Source organism: Schistocerca cancellata, chromosome 7 (genome assembly GCF_023864275.1).
Source record: "Schistocerca cancellata isolate TAMUIC-IGC-003103 chromosome 7, iqSchCanc2.1, whole genome shotgun sequence".
Classification (NCBI taxonomy): domain Eukaryota; kingdom Metazoa; phylum Arthropoda; class Insecta; order Orthoptera; family Acrididae; genus Schistocerca; species Schistocerca cancellata.
Window position 1 is genome coordinate 342,361,569 of NC_064632.1, and position 19,878 is coordinate 342,381,446.

A 19,878-nucleotide genomic window follows, 5' to 3' on the forward strand; every position below is an offset into this window, starting at 1 on the left:
CGGAATAATAGGAAAATACAGCCTACAAAGGAGTTAACTTAGTCTACAAGTCATTTACGCGTCCCTCAAGCATGAAGGACCATCACCAGACAGGACTGACAGAGGATATTGGAAGTATACAAATAAGGGCGACACGAGTCGTCACAGGTCCGCTTGACTCTCGGGAGAGTGTCACGGAAATGTCGATGAACCTGAATTGCCAGACATTGAAGACAGAAGCAAATTACAAATCTGTAGCCTACTTACAACATTTCAATAACTAGCATATGGAAAACATGTAGGAATATCGTTCAGCTCCCTACGAATCGCTTCTGTTGGAACCATGAAGACAAAATTACAGTACTAGCTAGGTACTCTCCCCGCGCTCTATAAGCAGTTGGGATGAGAAGAATAATATAATAAAAAATATATTAGCCGGATAAAGGGCCGGACGAAACCCGTATCAGTCTGATGTATCATGCTTACCTGGAGAAAGATACCCATATTATCGTGTAGGGCCGCGAAAGGTACAGTTATATAAAAGCACTAAAATCATACAAACTGTGGTGGAATACAGGAACCCATATGAAAGTAAGACGCACGTAAGATAAAACGAATGGCAAGGAAAATAAAATAAATAGATGAATTAAAATCATGGGTCTTACCGCATGCACCCGACGTATCACGACGAGAACAACATTATATTATTCTCCATGTTTTTTCTCAGAACTTGAGGATTTTACCGCCGATTCTAGGCGCTACAGTCTGGAGCCGAGCGACCGCTACAGTCGCAGGTTCGAATCCTGCTACGGTCGCAGGTTCGAATCCTGCCTCGGGCATGGATGTGTGTGATGTCCTTAGGTTAGTTAGGTTTAATTAATTCTAAGTTCTAGGCGACTGATGACCTCAGAAGTTAAGTCGCATAGTGCTCAGAGCCATTTGAACCATTTCTTTTTTTTTTTTGAGGATTTTACCATGGCTATGTCCTTCATTCCGGCACTCTTAGTATGACTACTGTTCCCTTTAAGAGCGTTTCAATACAGCATGACTGAGAGTGGTGGGGGGCGTCCAATAATTTCTGGGTTTCTCTGTAAATGTTTTGAATATGAGTGTTCTGCTTATTGAGTACCCGATTCTCTTAAGAGCTATTGCCCATATCGTATATTCAGCAGCTAAACGTCACTAAAATTACATATTGATTTCACTGGGCGTCTTGTCATTTTTTTAAAATTTTTCCTCTAATCTCTATTTTTCTATTCAGCTGTACGTGACGATGCAATTTTAGTGTTGCGAAACTAGTTACACTTATAAAGGTTTATTCAACAGCTGATGCGGTTTTGTTTAACAATAACGCATTCTTACACTTTCGGTTGCCCAGAATATAATGTGTCTGGCTCTTGGTGATTAAATATTGCCTTCTTTGCTACATCTTAATAATGAGTTTGCTGTGGACATTCCCATCTTCCAAGATGACAACAGCCGAGTTCACACGGTTGCACGCATATGTTCTCGGTTTGACGAAACTGGGGGCACTACATCCTACCGCGACTGGCCTGCTGAATCATCCGATCTTAATCCAGTAAAAAAAAAAGGTCTGCGACTACACTGTGTGATAGTTGCTAAGGAACAGGGACATTGTTGCACATGAATAATCACATACAATGATGGACGACATGAAACACAACAGACACGTAACAGGGGTGGAGCCGTATATGTATAATGTAAAATGGTACAGATTTCACCATATGGGGAAGCAGGATAACAGACATAAATAGCGTTCACGTTTCACACAGGTCAGTCTCCCAACATAATTGTCGATATAGGCGCTCAATAATAAGGAGTATGCCCTCCTCTGGCCTAATGCACATTTTGGGCCTCTTATTCTTGCTGGCTACCACTGTAGAGAAGTCTTGGGGGATATTATCCCACTACGGTCTCAAAGCGGTTTTCCGTTCTTGCACGGTTCGGAGGTGAGGTGTTCGTTGGGAAAAACGTCTGGCAAGAGCATCCCAAGCATGCTCTATAGGGTTTAGATCCAGGGAATATACAAGCCGTTCCATACATTCAATACCTTCACTTTTCGGCCATAGTACATAATGGTTGCCCACACCATAACGCTTAGGCCACACCTATGACGTTCATTAACATTCTGTGGTTTTTACATGTTCCCCTCTCTCTCCTCATTAATTTGCGTCGAGAATCACTTACCAGCGTGAAGCGGAATTCGTCGGAGAACATACTCTGGACCACTGTTGCTGACCCCAATCAACATCCTCCCTACTCCAACGAACACTTCCTCGTTAATGACGTGGTTGAAGTGGGATCCTTTTAATAGTCTTCAGAGCATACAAACCAGCCTGGTCTAATCGCCGCAAAATGGTTCTGGCAGAGACATGTATAACAGTATCGGTTGCAAGGTCTGCAGTGATCTACCTATGAATGACAAGTCAGTCCCTTTTCGCCACTAGGACTACGTATCAATCCTCCTGCGATGTAGTGGTCAGTCTATTACCACAGACATGCTTTCGCATAGAATTTCGACCTTCAGTGGTCCTTTTTAATTGCGAGATGACACTTTTGGACACACCCATTACTGTGGCTACAGTAACGATACTTCGGTCGGCTTCAAGCCGTCCAGCTGCTAGTTCATGAACGTTACCACTCAAATTATGTGTTGAAGACATGTTGCCTTACTACATGAAACGTCGCACTAACCATCTACATTTTCTTTTACCATCATTGGTCGGTTGTTTCGTAGCAATTGAGAGTCGTGCATTAGCAAGTGCCACTTGATCCTTATCAAATTGTTAAGCAGTGTATTTCGAACAGGCGTTAATCAACATCTCTGTAATTTGCCAGTTTGATGGAGCCTAATCAGCAATGAGTTGGTTCAGCCACATATGACATACGGGAAGAAAATTGTGGACTATCTTCCTTGCCATTATATCGCCAGGCAATGTCACTCGGTATTTGCGTGGTGTCTCCCAAGGGTGACGAATGTTTTGTCCGATGAGCTGATGTATGACAATGAATGAATGAATGATTGCGAGCACTGTGGGTAGCTATGAACTCAGATTGTGGTGGTCGAGCGTCATACCTTACCAAAACTCTTCCCCTCTGTCCGAATAGGCTTTGAAGGCTCAACGCTGCCAACCGACCGCCGTGTCATCCTTAGTCCATAGGCTTCAGTGGATGCGGAGATGGAGGGGCATGTGGGCAGCACACCAGCCATTGTCAGTTTTCGTGACCGGAGCCGCTACTTCTCAGTCAAGTAGCTCCTCAGTTTACCTCACAAGGGCTAAGTGTATGCAAGTGCTAACCAAGCCCGATAGTGCTTAACTTTGTTGATCTGATGGAAACCAGTGTGACCGCTGCGGCGAAGCCGTTGACACTCCTCTTCTCCTAGTAGTGACATTTTACTGACGATAACATTTTTCCCACATCTAGAACTCGAGTATATTATTCTCAGGTATTGTCGCCATGAAATGACGTCTTTAGATACCTCTACACAGCGAGCACGAAAGGAGTGTAAGATTTTAAAATATCAGTGTCGTTTCTTATTTGCCCTGGGAATGAAACAGTTAATAAGACTCGAAATATATCAGACAGGTTCCAAATGGCTCTAAGCACTATGGGACTTAACATCTGAGGTCACCAGGCCCCTAGACTTAGAAACTACTTAAACCTAACTAACCTATGGACATCACACACATCCATGCCCGAGGCAGGATTCGAACTTGCGACCGTAGCAGGCGCGCAGTTCCGGACTGAAGCGCCTAGAACGGCTTGGTCACAGCGGCCGGCTATCATATAGGCAATGGTCCATGTTTTAGAGGAAGAAGGACATGTAAATGAAGCAGGATGATTTAAAAGCGTTTCTGAGTTTAAACTGCTGTAAGATCCTGTTCTTTAGCGATGTCCTTGCACTTCGGAGTGTAGCATATTGTTGTGCGTCAGCTAACTTGTTGCATAACGACCAGCTAGAAACACTCATAATTACTGCTTAGTCATCTCACCTCTTTTTTACGCTCTCGAACTTTACGAACCTTGTAATCTTTTTTGTTTCTACTGCAGTAATATTTCCTGCCAGAGGCACGTGTTGACGTTCACTGCCTTTCCCTCCTCACTCTAATGTCTGAACTCTGAACATCTGTGTCTCGCTCATAGTTGTGTGTCATGGTGGTTCAGAAGCGTAACAAAACTATCATTTTGTCATCGTTAATTTATCTGGTTATCTACGCTGACTTAAGAAATATTTGAGCCTTACCCTAGCGAGAAAGATTCACAAAGTTCTGTAACATGGCTGACATTAACAAAAGAAAAACTGTTATTCAAAGAATACTTAAAATTAACTACTCAAAACGGTTAGGGGAAACACATAATGAAGGAAGCGCTAACCGGCACTAAATGTAGAAAACTGAGAACATGCGCACACAAGTAAATCCAAAAATTTTATAGCCTTCTTCTACAGTATCTGTGCATCAGTACTGGCTTTCAGAATCAGACAAATACTCTGCCTGAAGAAAGTGAAGCACCCAGGAGGGAAGGAGGAAACGAAATGAACTTCCACACGTAGACAAAATACATTATGCTATTACAGTGATTACAAAATTGACTCAAATTTACAAAGAACTTAGCAGTAGACGCCCGCTTATCAAGATGACGTCCCACGCCTTTTACCCAAGATTCACGCACTGACTGGGTTGGGCCATTGTATCCTCTACTGAGTCAAGCTGGCCCACAATTGATCAAACAGATCCATGAAATCCTGCATACTGCACTGGGACGGAGTTAAAGTCCAAACTGGTCCCATACATGTTCTTTCGGGGACAGAAATGGGGATCTTGCTGGCCACAGGAATACTTCAGTATCATACATACAGTTCTTTGATACTCATGACGTCAGCGGATGAGCATTGTCCTGAGATTTAAAACTTGGCTCTGAGCACTATGGGACTCAACTGCTGTGGTCATCAGTCCCCTAGAACTTAGAACTACTTAAACCTAACTAACCTAAGGACATCACACACACCCATGCCCGAGGCAGGATTCGAACCTGCGACCGTAGCAGCAGCGCGGCTCCGGACTGGAGCGCCTAGAACCGCACGGCCACCGCGGCCGGCTTAAAACTTTCTCAGCGTACGGATTGTTCCATAAAATTTCGGACGAACTACAATTTCTTTCTTGCTCATCTTGTATCATCCAACAATCACTGATCTTCGACACCTTCCTGTTCTGTATGCATACGAAGTTACATAGATATCCTATAATGTCTGTTTTGCTGTTTTGTGCGCTTCACTTTTTTTGTCAGGGAGTGTATCTTGTTGTAAAATGTACACTTTCATGCCCAGAAATGTCACAGTTAATAAAATATTCCGGGTTATTAAGGCGTGATCGGATGGATTTTTCACTGAAACTCAACATGCCGTCCCAATCTGCGGAAGACATTTTCAAGAGTAATCGTAGTGTCTTTGAATCGTTTGAATCGGTCATTCAAACAAACTACGATCCACCTTGAAAATGTCCTCCACAGATTGGGAGGAAACTGCAAAATCCATCCGACACGGCATAATAGCCTGGCATATTTTATTAATAGTTTATCTTGGTAACAGTGTGTGAAGATAAGAAATGTAGCAGTGTCATGGTTTGAATTAGTCGTATTACACCTTCGTGGTGTATGCTCAAGTATATCGTTGCATTTTTTGTATCATTATCAAATGAGGTGCAGAAAAAACATTTTTCTCCGTTAATTAGAGAAAAGTCAGAGATGAGAGAAACGTACGTCAGTCGATACTAGATTTGTGGTACCAAAGTCGAGGATTCAGCTGTCGTCGTGGGCGTAGAAATGGATTATAAATGTGGCATTACTTCATTTCCTAGAAATTATAATAGTATTTGAATGAAATTTTCATTATTTGTCCTGCATGTTTCTTGTCGTAAGACAACGTATGCTGAGGACGTTTTCGTCGCTTTATCACAAGCAGTTTCAAATTTATCACTGAGTGACACTTTTCAAGCCACCAACTTCCGGAGCGCCTAGCTCTTACTTTAGACACTACATTGTATGTACAGGATGCTTCAAGGACGACTCAAGAGCTGTCTCTGAAGTTGAGCGGGACCTTAATGACTCCTCGGCCCGTCGTCCAAACAGAAGCCAGGTGACTTATAGATTTGAGTATAAACTACACGAGCTAGGAGCGACATTAGAAAGAAACCCGAGAAAATCGTCGTGCAGGCTGGACTATGAGTTGCATCTGGTCACACGGCTGCACAAGAACTGAAATTGAAACCTTTCAGAGCAATAGCAGTGGATCGACTAACCAGTTCAGATACTGTTCCTCGTCGTGAGTACTGTAACTGACTATTGCAATATTTGCAGGTTGGATAGGTTGATCCTCCGATGTTATTTTCTTCTCACGAAACGTGGCTGCACATATCGGGGTACGTCAACTCGTGGGAGAATCAACGTTGGAGTTACGAAAATTCCCATCAGCTACATCAAGGGTCTCTCGATGATGTGAAAACTGAAGTGTGGTGTGTAATTAGTTGCAACACGAATTCTTCGACCTATCTTTTTCCATGAAACCACAGCTTCTGATGGGTATGAGGACAATATACTGCAGCTTTCTGAGAACTAACAGCTAACGAAAAGACCTACAGTTATTTAATGCAATAAGATGCAAGAGCTCGCACGACTAATGTGTGCATGGCAGTATTACGAATGGATGTAATGATTGGATGGTTCATCTCATTAAAACACCTCATAATATTGTTATTGAAGCAGTGACAATGGATAATTGTAGTACTGACGTCGACTTTGCAAGGCTTTGTTCCTAGCGCGTCTAGTTTGGTATCGGTTAAAACTTACACGTCACCTTGTACGTTCTCCGAGCAACAGGTCCAGCGTCATGGGGTCATCGCAGCCGGCCTAGGAGCTACTGGGTGTACCGTCCGTGTTAGTGGAGTCCACGGATATACGTACACCTTATGTAATCGAAAGTATCCGGACATCCCCAGGTAATCCGTAATTGAGCCCTATACGGTGTGTAGCTATAAAATAATACGACTATTGCAGTGAAATACTTTATTATAGAAACATACGTGTTTGGTTATTGACACCCTCATACTTCCCTCCTCTTATCTCTGCAATGCTCTATGTGTATTTTCCATTGATCAAAACAGTGCTGAGAGTCTTCCTCTGTGAGCTCCTTGAAAACTCATGTTGCCTTTTCTTTCACTGCTTCAACGGACTGAAATCTTGTTCATTTTAAGGCAGATATGACCTTGGGGAACAGATGAAAGTCACATGGCGCTACGTCATGCGAAGAAGGTAGGTGGTCTAGCACTGGGATGCTGTATTTCGCTAGAAACCTGTTAACAGACAATGCGGTACTAATCGGTGCGTTATCTTGATGAAGAACCCACCACTTGTTGTTACACAATTCACTTCGGTTTTTTTTTTATTTTCTCACGAAGTAAACAATGATCTCAAGTTTGTAGTGTTGATCAATAGTCTGATCTTCAGGAACCCAGTGAAGACACCTAATTTCATGAATATCTGAAGAAAAGTCATCATCGGTTTGAATCTCGATGTACTCGTTCGAGCTTTTTTGCTCTGCTGAGATTTGGTCCTTTCGATGCACGGACTGGCGCTTAGTTTCTGTATCATAACGGAAAAACCAAGATTCGTCACACGTTATCACTATTTGCAAGAAATTAGTATCATTTTCAGTGGTATTAAAAGTGTCAATACAAACTCCTTCACGATCGTGAGGGTTTTCGGCGCTAGTTCCGCACGCACTTTCATCATGTTAAACTGGTTATGCAATATTTGCCTTATCCCACTTTTTTGTCAGTTTATACAGTCCTAGCAATCGATCGATTCTCAACTGACGGTTATATCGAATTCGATTGACCGAGCGAGGTGGCGCAGTGGTTAGCACACTGGACTCGCATTCGGGAGGACGATGGTTCAATCCCGTCTCCGGCCATCCTGATTTAGGTTTTCCGTGATTTCCCTAAATCGCTTCAGGCAAATGCCGGGATGGTTCCTTTGAAAGGGCACGGCCGATTTCCTTCCCCATCCTTCCCTCACCCGAGCTTGCGCTCCGTCTCTAATGACCTCGTTGTCGACGGGACGTTAAACACTAATCTCCTCCTCCTCCTCCCTCCTCGAATTCGATTGCCTACGTTTTCGTCACTTTCGTTATTTTTTATACTGAAGGGCGTCTCGGGCGTGAGTCATCTTCAGCCTCTTCTCGGCCAACTTGGAAACGCTTGACCAACTCAAATTCTCGCGTACGTCATTAACAGTCTTCGTCATACATTTCTTTGAGTAAAGGTATTTTAAAATGGTCCGCCCCGGTAGCTGAGTGGTCAGCGCGACAGAATGTCAATCCTAAGGGCCCGGGTTTGATTCCCGGCTGGGTCAGAGATTTTTCTCCACTCAGGGACTGGGTGTTGTGTTGTCCTAATCACCATCGTTTCATCCCCATCGACGCGCAAGCCGCCGAAGTGGCGTCAAATCGAATGACTTGCACCCGGCGAACGGTCTACCCGACGGGAGGTCCTAGTCACACGACATTTATATTTCAGAATAGCAGTTTTTTCAAGTTTCAGTCGAAACATCACTACAATTCTTTGCCCTATAATTACACTTATCGTTTTTCCGGCCAGACACAAAAGAAGACCACTGCCACACTATTTGTCTTCAGATACTACAGATGCCACACTCAACTGAGAAGAGTTCACGCTTCACAGCTATTGGTGGTTTCTGATTGGCACATGCATACTCTGTGACAGCACCAATCCCGTTAATTTATAGCCAAACCTCGTACATCACGAGAGGCGGATCCAAAAGTGTAAAAGGAGGCAGACAGTATTGTATTATCAGTACAGAAGCAATAACGGCCGAATGTATAGGTCAGGTGAGGTTTGTGACTTCGAAGACGGACTATACGTTGGATGTCACATGAATAGCCCGCATCTCGTGGTCGTGCGGTAGCGTTCTCGCTTCCCACGCCCGGGTTCCCGGGTTCGATTCCCGGCGGGGTCAGGGATTTTCTCTGCCTCGTGATGGCTGGGTGTTGTGTGCTGTCCTTAGGTTAGTTAGGTTTAAGTAGTTCTAAGTTCTAGGGGACTTATGACCACAGCAGTTGAGTCCCATAGTGCTCAGAGCCATTTGCACCATTTTTTTTGTCACATGAATAACAAATCATTGAGGCACATATCAACCATTCTAAAGCTGCCCAGAACCAAGACCAGGCAGACATCATGGGCAGGGACCATCGAGAATTGCTGAAGGTGGTTGTAAAAAAAAAGTTAAATCAGTGAAATGATTTCCGAAGTGCTACGAGCAGTTCTGTTAACGCAATGACTGTGGGTAGGGAGTTAAAAAAGAATGGGTTACATTGAGCGAGCAGCTTCTCATATGCAACTCATATCAGGGGTCATTGCTAAGCGACGCTTGAGGTGCTGTAAGGAACAACGCCATTGGACAGTGGATGACTGGAAACCAGAGATTTGGAGTGATAATCACGCTATAGCCTGTGACAATCCGATGGAAGGATTTGGGTTTGTCAAATGCCTGGAAAAATGCCATCATGTGGAGTGTCGACAGTGAAATACAGATGCGTTGGTGCTACGGCGTGGGATGTTATTCGTGCGGAAGGGTATGAATTCATTTTACAGCATCGTGTGCTGTGTAAGTAGCGGAACAGTTTGAAGGCGATGACTGACTGAACAGCATGACAATGCACGCTGTCCGTGAGGCAATGGTTTGGGGACAATAACATTTCTCAAATGGACTGCTTACCCAGCGTCTTGACCCAGTAGAGCACCTTTGGGATGACTTCGACTTCTTTCCAGATCCACAGCGTCACTACCTTCTCTGGCTTCGGCTCTTGACAGGGAGAATGGGCTGCCATTCCTTCACAGACATTTGTACACCACTGGAAGTGTTCTCAACAGAGTTCAAACCGTTATAAAAGCGAAGGATGGACAGCCCTGTATTAATGTTCACTAATGTCTGTCTGGATACTTTTGATCAGATGGTGTACAACAACATACACTGAGTACGCAAGCCATGGCCCAGAATGGTTATAGTGATTGTTGTTTAACTGAAGAACCTGAAAAAATGAACGTGTTAGTCTCCGTGTAAACAATTGCTGCGGCACATACCCGAGCGGTAACGTTATGTTTATGAAAAACTGCATAGCAAAACTTCTGTGTCTTTCAAGATTTACTATGGGCTTCAGCATTTTTCTTTCAAATAATTCATTAACCAGGACGATAAGCGTCTGTCATTTCATAGTACCTTTTCCCAACGTTTAATTCTTAACATATTTTGTCATCAATGCATTGCCTACTAGCTATCGTAATGCTTACTCCGTCATATTTCGGCATTATGCATTATAAATCAAAAAACTGCATTTTACCGTACTGTACTTCTATCATTTCTGTACTTATCGTCGCCGGCCGGAGTAGTCGAGCGGTTCTAGGAGCTACAGTCTGGAACCGTGCCACCGCTACGGTCGCTGGTTCGAATCCTGCCTCGGGCATGGGTGTGTGTGATGTCCTTAGGTTAGTTAGATTTAAGTAGTTCTAAGTTCTAGGGGACTGATGTCCTCAGAAGTTAAGTCACATAGTGCTCAGAGCCATTTGTACTTATAGTCCTTACCATCTGTAACGTCAACATCACTACCACCGACAACAAAACAACAACAGGCACCCGGCGTATTTAATAGACGGTGTACCGTACACGGGACAATTCCATTTTTGCGCTCAGTATTTGGAGGACTGACCTAGTCGTTTTCTCCAGCTCCTGGGATCAGTTAAGCAAGTTCCCTGCTTGGTTTATTGGACACCGTCTGAAAAACAAAGAGAAGAACCCAGACGAGGAGAAGGAAACCAAATGAAAGGCCAAGGTTGAGAGGGTATCTGATGTTATTTCAGTGATCTAGATTGACCTTAGAATTTCCCTTTCTAGATTTTCTAGCTTCCCTACCACGCTGAAAGTTCTTGCATTCCATGCCCCAACTCTTAGAACGTTACCGTTTCGTTTGTTATTTAATCTCTGCCTCACGATCACTTCCCCCTTGGCAGTCCCTTCATAGAAATCCGAATGGGGGACTGGTCTGGGATCCTTTGCCAATGGAGAGATCATCACGACACTTTTTTTCAATTACAGGACACATGTCCTTTGGATACACTTTATGCGTCTTTAATGCACTTGGCTTCTGTATCCTCATGTCGTTGATCGTTACTGATTCTTTCGCCTTTAAGGGGCAGATTCGCATCCAAGCGCAAGAGAGTGCCTTGGACCTCTGTCCGTTACTACACTCTCTTTGTCAAGGCCGTTGGCAGAACGACATAGTTTCTTAGGTCTTAAGTCATCGGCCGACATTGTTGGTGATTTTTATTCAAAATTTAAGCAGTGATGAAGTTCAAACCCGGGACCGAGAACGTTTTGATTACTAATGAAAGACGCTACCCCTACACCATAGATATCAACCTGACTGTCTGCTGCCATACAGCCCAACAACCAGGAGTGGTGGACTGGAGTGCCATTTCTTTTCATAGCAGAACCACTTTGATGCATTTTATGCATCACAGTGGTCCTGCTATGGAAAGAAAAGGAAACCCAGGCTACCCTTCCTGGTTGCCGGACCGTATGGCGCGTAACAGCAAGGTTGGTATCCAACCAGTCTCGGGCGTCTCCAAAAACTGGAGTAGATTTGTCTTCAATGATGTGTCCTGCCTAGAATTCAGCCCCGACGACTAGTTAAGACGTGTCTGGGGACGCACTGGACAGTGGTGGGATACCAACTTGACTATAGTCTGACATGTTACCCAACATTTAAATATCTTGGAAGCACAATAACTGAAGACTTGAGATGTCACCAGAAGGTGAAAACTCGAATTGCCGTAGCGAAGGAGGCATTCAACAGGAAAAGGAGACTCTTCGTGGCAAATTATATAACGGTCTAAGAAAAAGGCTTGGCAAATGTTTTGTCTGGAGTGTGGCACTATATGGGGCAGAAACATGGACGCTGAGACGAGAGGACGAAAAAAGGTTAGGAGCATTTGAGATGTGGATGTGGAGGAGAATGGAGAGAATAAGCTGGATGGAAAGAGTGAGTAATGAAAGAGTACTGAAAAGGATTGGTGAGAGAATATGTGTGCTGAAGGTTGTAATCGAAAGGAAAAAGAAATGGTTGGGAGATTCATTGAGAAGGATTGGTTTGTGGGAGAAGTCTGAGAGGAAGAAGGACATACAAGTTGATAGGCGACATCAAAGGAAGAGGAAATTATGCAGACCTGAAGAGGATGGCAGAAGACCGGACAGCCTGGAGAACTACCATGTGAAAACCTGCCTTTTGGCAGGACATTGATGATGATTATGAGACCTTTAATTTGCTTTGGGAAGGTCTTGTAGAATCCATGTGTATTATAATTTTTAAAATTGCTTCTGTTGATTTTAGTTGCTGGATTACATATTTTCTCCTCTCTTGTTTTATCTTATTATTATTATTATTGTTATTATTATTATTCACGTTCGGGCCTTACTGGACTACGCGATGTACAAGAAAGGGAATTTTAAGAGCTTTTTTCCTATTTTTTGTGCTCATAAATCTGTCATTCTCTTAAGAATGGGCTCTTTCCTTGTCAGACCAAACTGTTCCAGTCTCCTTGGGATTTTCTGGTAGGCCAACTGTTCAGTCATGAATTTTCTGAATAAAATTTTTCTGTTTGGTATATCAATTTATTTTACTCCTGCTTCCTTCGGCTGTTCTATTACTGCATGTATCCTTTTTATTGTTTCATTTTTAGGGTTCCGTATCTTAACAGGTAAAAACGGACTCTTCATAGGAGCACTTCGTTGTCCGTCTGTCAGCCTGTCTGTCCGTCTGCTAGGACATCCTTTTCCCACGAACAGGTACTAAGGTCTACAGTCCTTTGTCACTGTACGAACTTCAAGCTTCTTAGTCAATACAATCAAAATATACAGCCGTCTGTAACACGAGTAGTATGAAGGTGAAATTTATGTCGAATACTAAGGTCTACGCTCACTTGACCGAGCGAGGTGGCGCAGTGGTCAGCACACTGGACTCGCATTCGGGAGAACGATGGTTCAATCCCGCGTCCGGCCATCCTGATTCAGGTTTTCCGTGATTTCCCTAAATCGCTCCAGGCAAATGCCGGGATGGTTCCTCTGAAAGGGCATGGCCGAATTCCTTCCCCGTCCTTCTCTGATCCGACGAGGCCGATGACCTCGCAGTTTGGTCTCTTCCCACAAACAACCCAACCCTCTACGCTCACTTGGCGGTGTAAATGATTTAAGCTTCTAAGTCAATGCAATCAAAAGATACGGCCATATACACGGCCCAGTCACTGACCACCGCCTATGTTCGACGTCAACGTGCAATAACCTCTCACAGACAGCCGGTGGCACCGCTAACAGTGGAGGGTACAGAAAGCGTGTCGGGGGAACGCGGAAAACACTGCAGTCAAATTGGTTCAAATGGCTCTGAGCACTGTGGAACTTATCATCTGACTTATCATCTGAGGTCATCAGTCCCCTAGAACTTAGAACTACTTAAACCTAACTAACCTAAGGACATCACACACATCCATGCCCGAGACAGGATTCGAACCTGCGACCGTAGCAGTCGCGCGGTTGCAGACTGAAGCGCCTAGAACCGCTCGGCCACCGCGGCCGGTCACTGCGGTCGTAGTCGTAATGCGGAAAAGGAGAGATTTATCTGATGTCCAGAAGGGCCTGATCATTGGCTTTCGGGCTAAGGGTGGAAACATTTCCAAGACAGCTAAGTTTGTAAACTGTTGTCATGCCGCCGGCCGGTTTGGCCGAGCGGTTCTAGGCGCTTCAGTCCGGAACCGCGCTTCTGCTACGGTCGCAGGTGCCTTGGGCATGGATGTGTGTGATGTCCTTGGGTTAGTTGGGTTGAAGTAGTTCTAAGTTTTAGGGGACTGATGAACTCAGAAGTTAAGTCCCATAGTGCTCAGAGCCATTTGAATCATTTTGTTGGCATGCCACCGTGGTTATAGCATACTGCAGATGGCAAAATGGCGCTATCCAAAACCGGTGTCGAGGCAGCTAAGGTGCACCACGAGCCACAGATGACAGTTGCGAACGACAGCTGCTGTAATGTGTACCGGTAGATGTGCAGCTGTTGAGCAACTGACAACCCATATGTACCAAGTGACTGTCTACAGTGTCTGGCGACAGGTGGCCTTTCCAGATGAACCATGTTTTTTGCTGCGTCGGACTTATGGTCGTTGGGGTGTACGGCGTGAAACCTCTGTAAGTGATCTTCCTGCAACAATCGTCGGAAGGGTCAAGGCTGAGGGGAAGGGAGGGGGGGGGGGGCATTACCTGGGTTATTTCGCCATTCTGGAAGAAACTGTGGATCAACACTTTTTTCTATCCTTGGGGTCCACGTCCACCCCGACATGCAGTTTGTGTTTCCCCGGCACAATGGCATCTACCAGCAGGACAATGCAACATGCTACAAAGATCGCAGTGTATGTACGTGGTTCAGAGAGCACCAAGATGGGTTTACCATACTCTCTTGACCACCAAACGTCCCAGATTTAAACCCAATCGAGAATCAGTGGAACCACGTCGATTGGGCTGTTTGCACCCTGGATCCTCTAACGACAACATCTAGCGCAGCTGACCTCGGTACTGCAGTCGGCGCGGCTCCACGTTCCTGTCTGTACCTTCCAGAACCTCACTGACTCTCTTCCACACGTCTCTCAGCGGTTCCCGCTGCTGCAAAAGTTGTTTATTCGTGCTTTTTACAGGTGCTCACATTAATATGACTCACTAATCAAAATCTACAGATGAACTGTCTATGTAAATGTGATCTGCAGGTAAATCACGTGCATCAAAATTGAAAGGCCGTGGTATCGAATCTCGATCCGATCGCAGTGTTCGTTTTCAGCTAGCCCCCACCTCTCAGCACCTCTCAGAAACAACACGTCGTTCGGAATCGACGTTAAGCTATCGGTCCTCTTTCTTCGGTTGAATAACTGGGGGAGGTTAGGAACATGCAAGTCGCTGAAGTGGCGTCCACTAGAAAGACTTGTACCAGGCTATTGAGCCACACGAAATTAGAAGGTGTACAACTTTGCTTCGTCGTTTGCCGATAGGTGCCGACAACGATAAGTAGCGGTCGAAAGAAACAGATCGCAGACGTCAGGCAGTTAGCTTGGACCTAGTTCAGCATAACCTCATTCAAACATTAGTCGATTTGTGTCTGCTTCATAAAGTTGTTCTTGATTGAAAATGTCCGTTTACGAGTCTCATTCTCGTTATTTGCGGAAGGTGTTACAGTTTTGTTTCAGTATGAAGAAAACAGCGGCTGAGTGTCATCGAATGCTCTGAAGTACGTATGGTAAGGACGCTGTTAGTGAAAGAACATGTCGTGAGTGGTTTCAGTGCTTCAAGAACGGTGATTTTAACGTCGTAGACCGGCATAGTGGTGGAAGAAACAATGTTCTCGAAGATGCAGAATTGGAGACGTTGCTAACTGAAGACTCGCGTCAAACTCAAGAAGAATTGGCACGATTAGTGGGAGTGACAAAGCAAGCCATTTCAAAACGTCTCAAGGCTATGGGTATGATTCAGAAAGAAGGAACTTGGGTCTCGTGTGAGCTGAAACCAAGCGCCGTTGAACGGCGTTTGTGTGTTTGTGAACAGTTGCTTCACAGTCAAAAAGGGAAGGGATTTCCGCATCGCATTGTGACCGGGGACGAAAAATGGGGTCATTACGATAACCCTAAACGCAAAAAATCATGGGGATATCCCGGCCATGCTTCCACGTCGGCGGCCAAACCGAATATTCACTGTTCCAAGATCATGCAGTGAGGTTCTGCATTTGGTGAGACCAGCTCGGCGTCGTGTACTATAAGGTGTTAAAACCAAGTGAAACAATCACAGGTGCTCGTTATCGAATGCAATTAACGCGTTGGAGCAGAGCATTAAAAGACAAACGGCCGCAAAGCAGCGAGAGGCACGATAAAGACATTTTTCAGCACGACAACGCTCACCCCACGTTGCAAAATAGGTCAAAACGTACTTGGAAACATTAAAATGGGAAATCCTACCCCACCCGCCGCATTCTCCAGACATTTCTCCCTCTTACTACCACCTGTTTAGATCAATGGCGCATCGCCTGGCTGATAAACACTTCCGATCTCATGAAGAAGTCACAAATTGAATCAATTCGTGGATAGCTTCAAAAGATGAACAATTTTTTCGACGCGGGATTCGTACACTGTACAAAAGATGGGAGAAAGTAGAGGCCAGCGATGGAAAATACTTTGAATTGTACATGTGTAACAAATTTGTTTCATTAAAGTCTCAAATTTTGGGGAAAAACGGCGGAAGCAAAGTTGCACACCTTGTATTACTATTATTAATATTATTATATGCATAATTAAGTTTGTACGGAACCATCAAAGGGTGAGTCCTACTCTCATTTGTTCGGTTTTCAACTTCACCTCATATTTTGTAGAGTTCCACAACGTACCTAGTTAATATGGTCATTATTAATTATGGTTATTATTAATTATTATTATTACCATTACATGTAATGGCGGTTAATAAATGTAGTAGTATTTCTTCGTCAGCTCGAAGGTGTGGTTAACTGCGTGGGACATGATTACGCCCCTGTGACCGTGAACAATGATGGGACCAGGTTAGCATTTCCTTCACGTCCCGCGAAGCCTTTACTTAGCCACGTGGCCACAATTGCTCGGACGGCGATCGCATAAATGGCCTTTTTCAGAGGCCACACAGTCGCTATGACTCACTTGCCAACCGAAGGACACAATTTTACTGCGTAGGAGACTGGGACAATGTTATGGCGCATACTACCTCTGCCAAACGCTGCTTGCTCCGCAACCGCACGTCAGTCGTATGTAACCTGTCTTACTCTTTTATAGTGAATCACCAACTCAGTCGTCGTGACCTATGATGTCCACATCAGTGTCTTAGTGGTATCTTCACTGCCTGGATAGAAAACTCTTTGACGCCCATTTGTCAACTGATTCCTCTCGTCTGCTTCGTCCGTCGTATTGCAATTAGGCAGAAATTTTCGATCGGTCTGTGTGCGATTAAGGATTACGAGTCTATTTATGATCATAATCATTAAGTCTTTAACACAGCATATGAAGAAGGAAGTCACCATATCAGCACAAGATTGCAATACTTCGGTAGTTGAACCTCGCAGAAGAAGAAGAATTCCTCCCTTCGCGTAAACTAGAAATTTACCCGCCCGGATTTCCGTGAGTGCTTACGTGCATTCTTCCGGGATACGGGGACGCGAACCAGCCCCGGCTCCAATCCGCCTCGCGGTTTAAAGGCGAAGGCTGGTGTGCCACGCCAGACTGGATGTAGTTTCCAGGTGGTTACCCACTTCCAACTAGGTGAATACCTGACTGACACCCATATTCCGCCTCAGATACTCACTATGCAAATATTTAGTCTAGGGGACTGACGACCTCAGATGTTAAGTCCCATAGTGCTTAGAGCCATTTGAACCATTTTTGAACTTTTATATATATGATTTGAGTGTGTGTGTGTGTGTGTGTGTGTGTGTGTGTGAGTGTGTGTGTGTATTTTAACTTGAAAGAAAGAAATATGTCGGAAATGCGTACCATACGAAAAAAAAGTCCCGTGAACCCATAACTCCCCTTCCCACCAGTTCCCTATGGGTGGGTCAGCTTTTTACTTTCAAATGGGGATTCCTAATTTTTATTGCAGTTTCGGATTCTATATTAAAAAATTCCTAGGGTTTACCGGAAACAATTCTTTCCGTTGGTTATACTCGTAGGTGACACTGTATTCTAAAAAAATCAGTTTTTCTGATTTTTGCAATTAAGAACCGATTCATCTGAATCTACATTGCATTTGTGTTAAAAATGTTAATTTTTAGCCACTTAAATGTCTAACCGTAAAAATTTAACTCTTGAAAACTGTTCGGTACTGTTCTAAACAGTTGATATATTTGTTAAAAATTTAATTTAGTTTTCCAGATTTGATGGTACAATTAATCTTTTCCGTTTAGATACTTAAGTAAAAGTCTTAATGTACAACAAAGTCTGAAAAACTAAAATTGTAACGAAAATATGAACTTTTTATAAAGGAAACGGTAAATTTTAACCGCAAAACTAATGTAGAATCAAATCAGTCGGTTCTTAATTGCAAGACACGTAAAAATTGAATTTTGTCAGTTATAACGAGGCCTACCACGAATGGGCAAAAAATGTTTCGTGTAAGCCCTAGAGCATATTGGCGTAAAATCCGAATCTGCACAAAGGATTCCCTACGAAAATAAAAAGTTGAACGCCGCCATGGCAAGTGGAACATTTAATGGGTGGCTGGTTTTAGCACACATAGGTGTCCCTTAGGAAAATATTAACTTTTCATCTAGAAATTTTTTATCTTACGATGCATATTTTCCAGATATTTAGTTTTTCGAAGTTAAAGCAAATATCATGTGTATATAGGGAGCGAGAGATGGTTCAAATGGCTCTGAGCACTATGGGACTCAACTGCTGTGGTCATAAGTCCCCTAGAACTTAGAACTACTTAAACCTAACTAACCTAAGGACAGCACAAACACCCAGCCATCACGAGGCAGAGAAAATCCCTGACCCCGCCGGGAATCGAACCCGGGAACCCGGCCGTGGGAAGCGAGAACGCTACCGCACGACCACGAGATGCGGGCTAGAGCGAGAGACAGAGAGAGATTTCACTGTCACTCTTGAGGATTTTTTCCTATTAATTGTAGCAGAAAATTGTGACTAACGTCCTGAATCAAAATTGTGAAGGCGCAATTAGAAAATCGACAAGTATTTACAACACTTCTGCCAGAATTCAGTATCTGCTACCTTGTACACATATCTCGGTCACAAACATAGACCGTATGTAATACCCCAAAATTACAAACTATCTTAGTGAAAACTCTAAATTTAATGTCGTGTGGAGAGAAATACAGCGTTATATTTGCTTTACGTTTCTCTGTGACAATGAGCAGTGACATAGTGGCAGGCAGTGCCTCAGATACCGTTGTGTAAAAATATATGTCGCTTTGCATTCAGAAGCAAGCGCCTTACACAAGTTAGGTTGCATTTCTACTTAAGGAGTACTTTCTTAGTTCATAGGTAATTTTTATCCTCTGTAGCCGCAAATTTAAGCAACGATGCCAACTTTGTTCAAGGGAAGTCTGCATTATTTGGGTCTCACGGTTTTACGAATTAAGCGTACTATATCTGTATTACTAAACAGCTGAAACAGAATGCATATTGTAGAGTGCCTATTTAAACCCTTCCATGGCTAGCAAAAATTTTGTTTTCAGCATTTCATATAATTATTGAACGAATTTAAAAATTTGAAAACCTGTCATAATCTACTCCTTAACAGGTACAGTCTTATGTTCAAAGCTGAACAGAATTAGTCAATTACTAAAGTCAAAATCTGTGTATCTATCTTGAGGCAGCGGTACTCACGACACACAAATTACCCAGGCTGTATTAATCCGTTATTACACTTACACACTTACAATAAACCTTACAAATATTATCATATCTTTTCGAATGCTTTTCTCACTGACAGCCCCCACAAAATAAAGAAAGGAAAAAGGATATCAACTTCATGGCGTGTTTCTACAGCAACCAGTATGCAGAATATGATGAAAATAACGGTCTTTCTTTATTTATTCTTGACGTGCGTTTCGCCTAATTCAAGGCATCTTCAGATTGACCTATATTCATGACAGCTGTATTAGAAAGGCTTGATCCCAATTTGCAACTGGAAAGATTACAATTTTTTCTCAGGCGTACCAGTATAGTGTTGGTAAGTGGGTTTTGG

At 43.7% G+C, this 19,878-nt stretch overlaps 1 protein-coding gene across 3 annotated transcripts in view; it reads right to left on the bottom strand.

The window, feature by feature from the left end:
• LOC126092521 (lipase 1-like) overlaps window positions 1–19,878 on the bottom strand; it is a 228,809-nt gene that overhangs the window by 186,834 nt on the left and 22,097 nt on the right. The window lies entirely within an intron of this gene.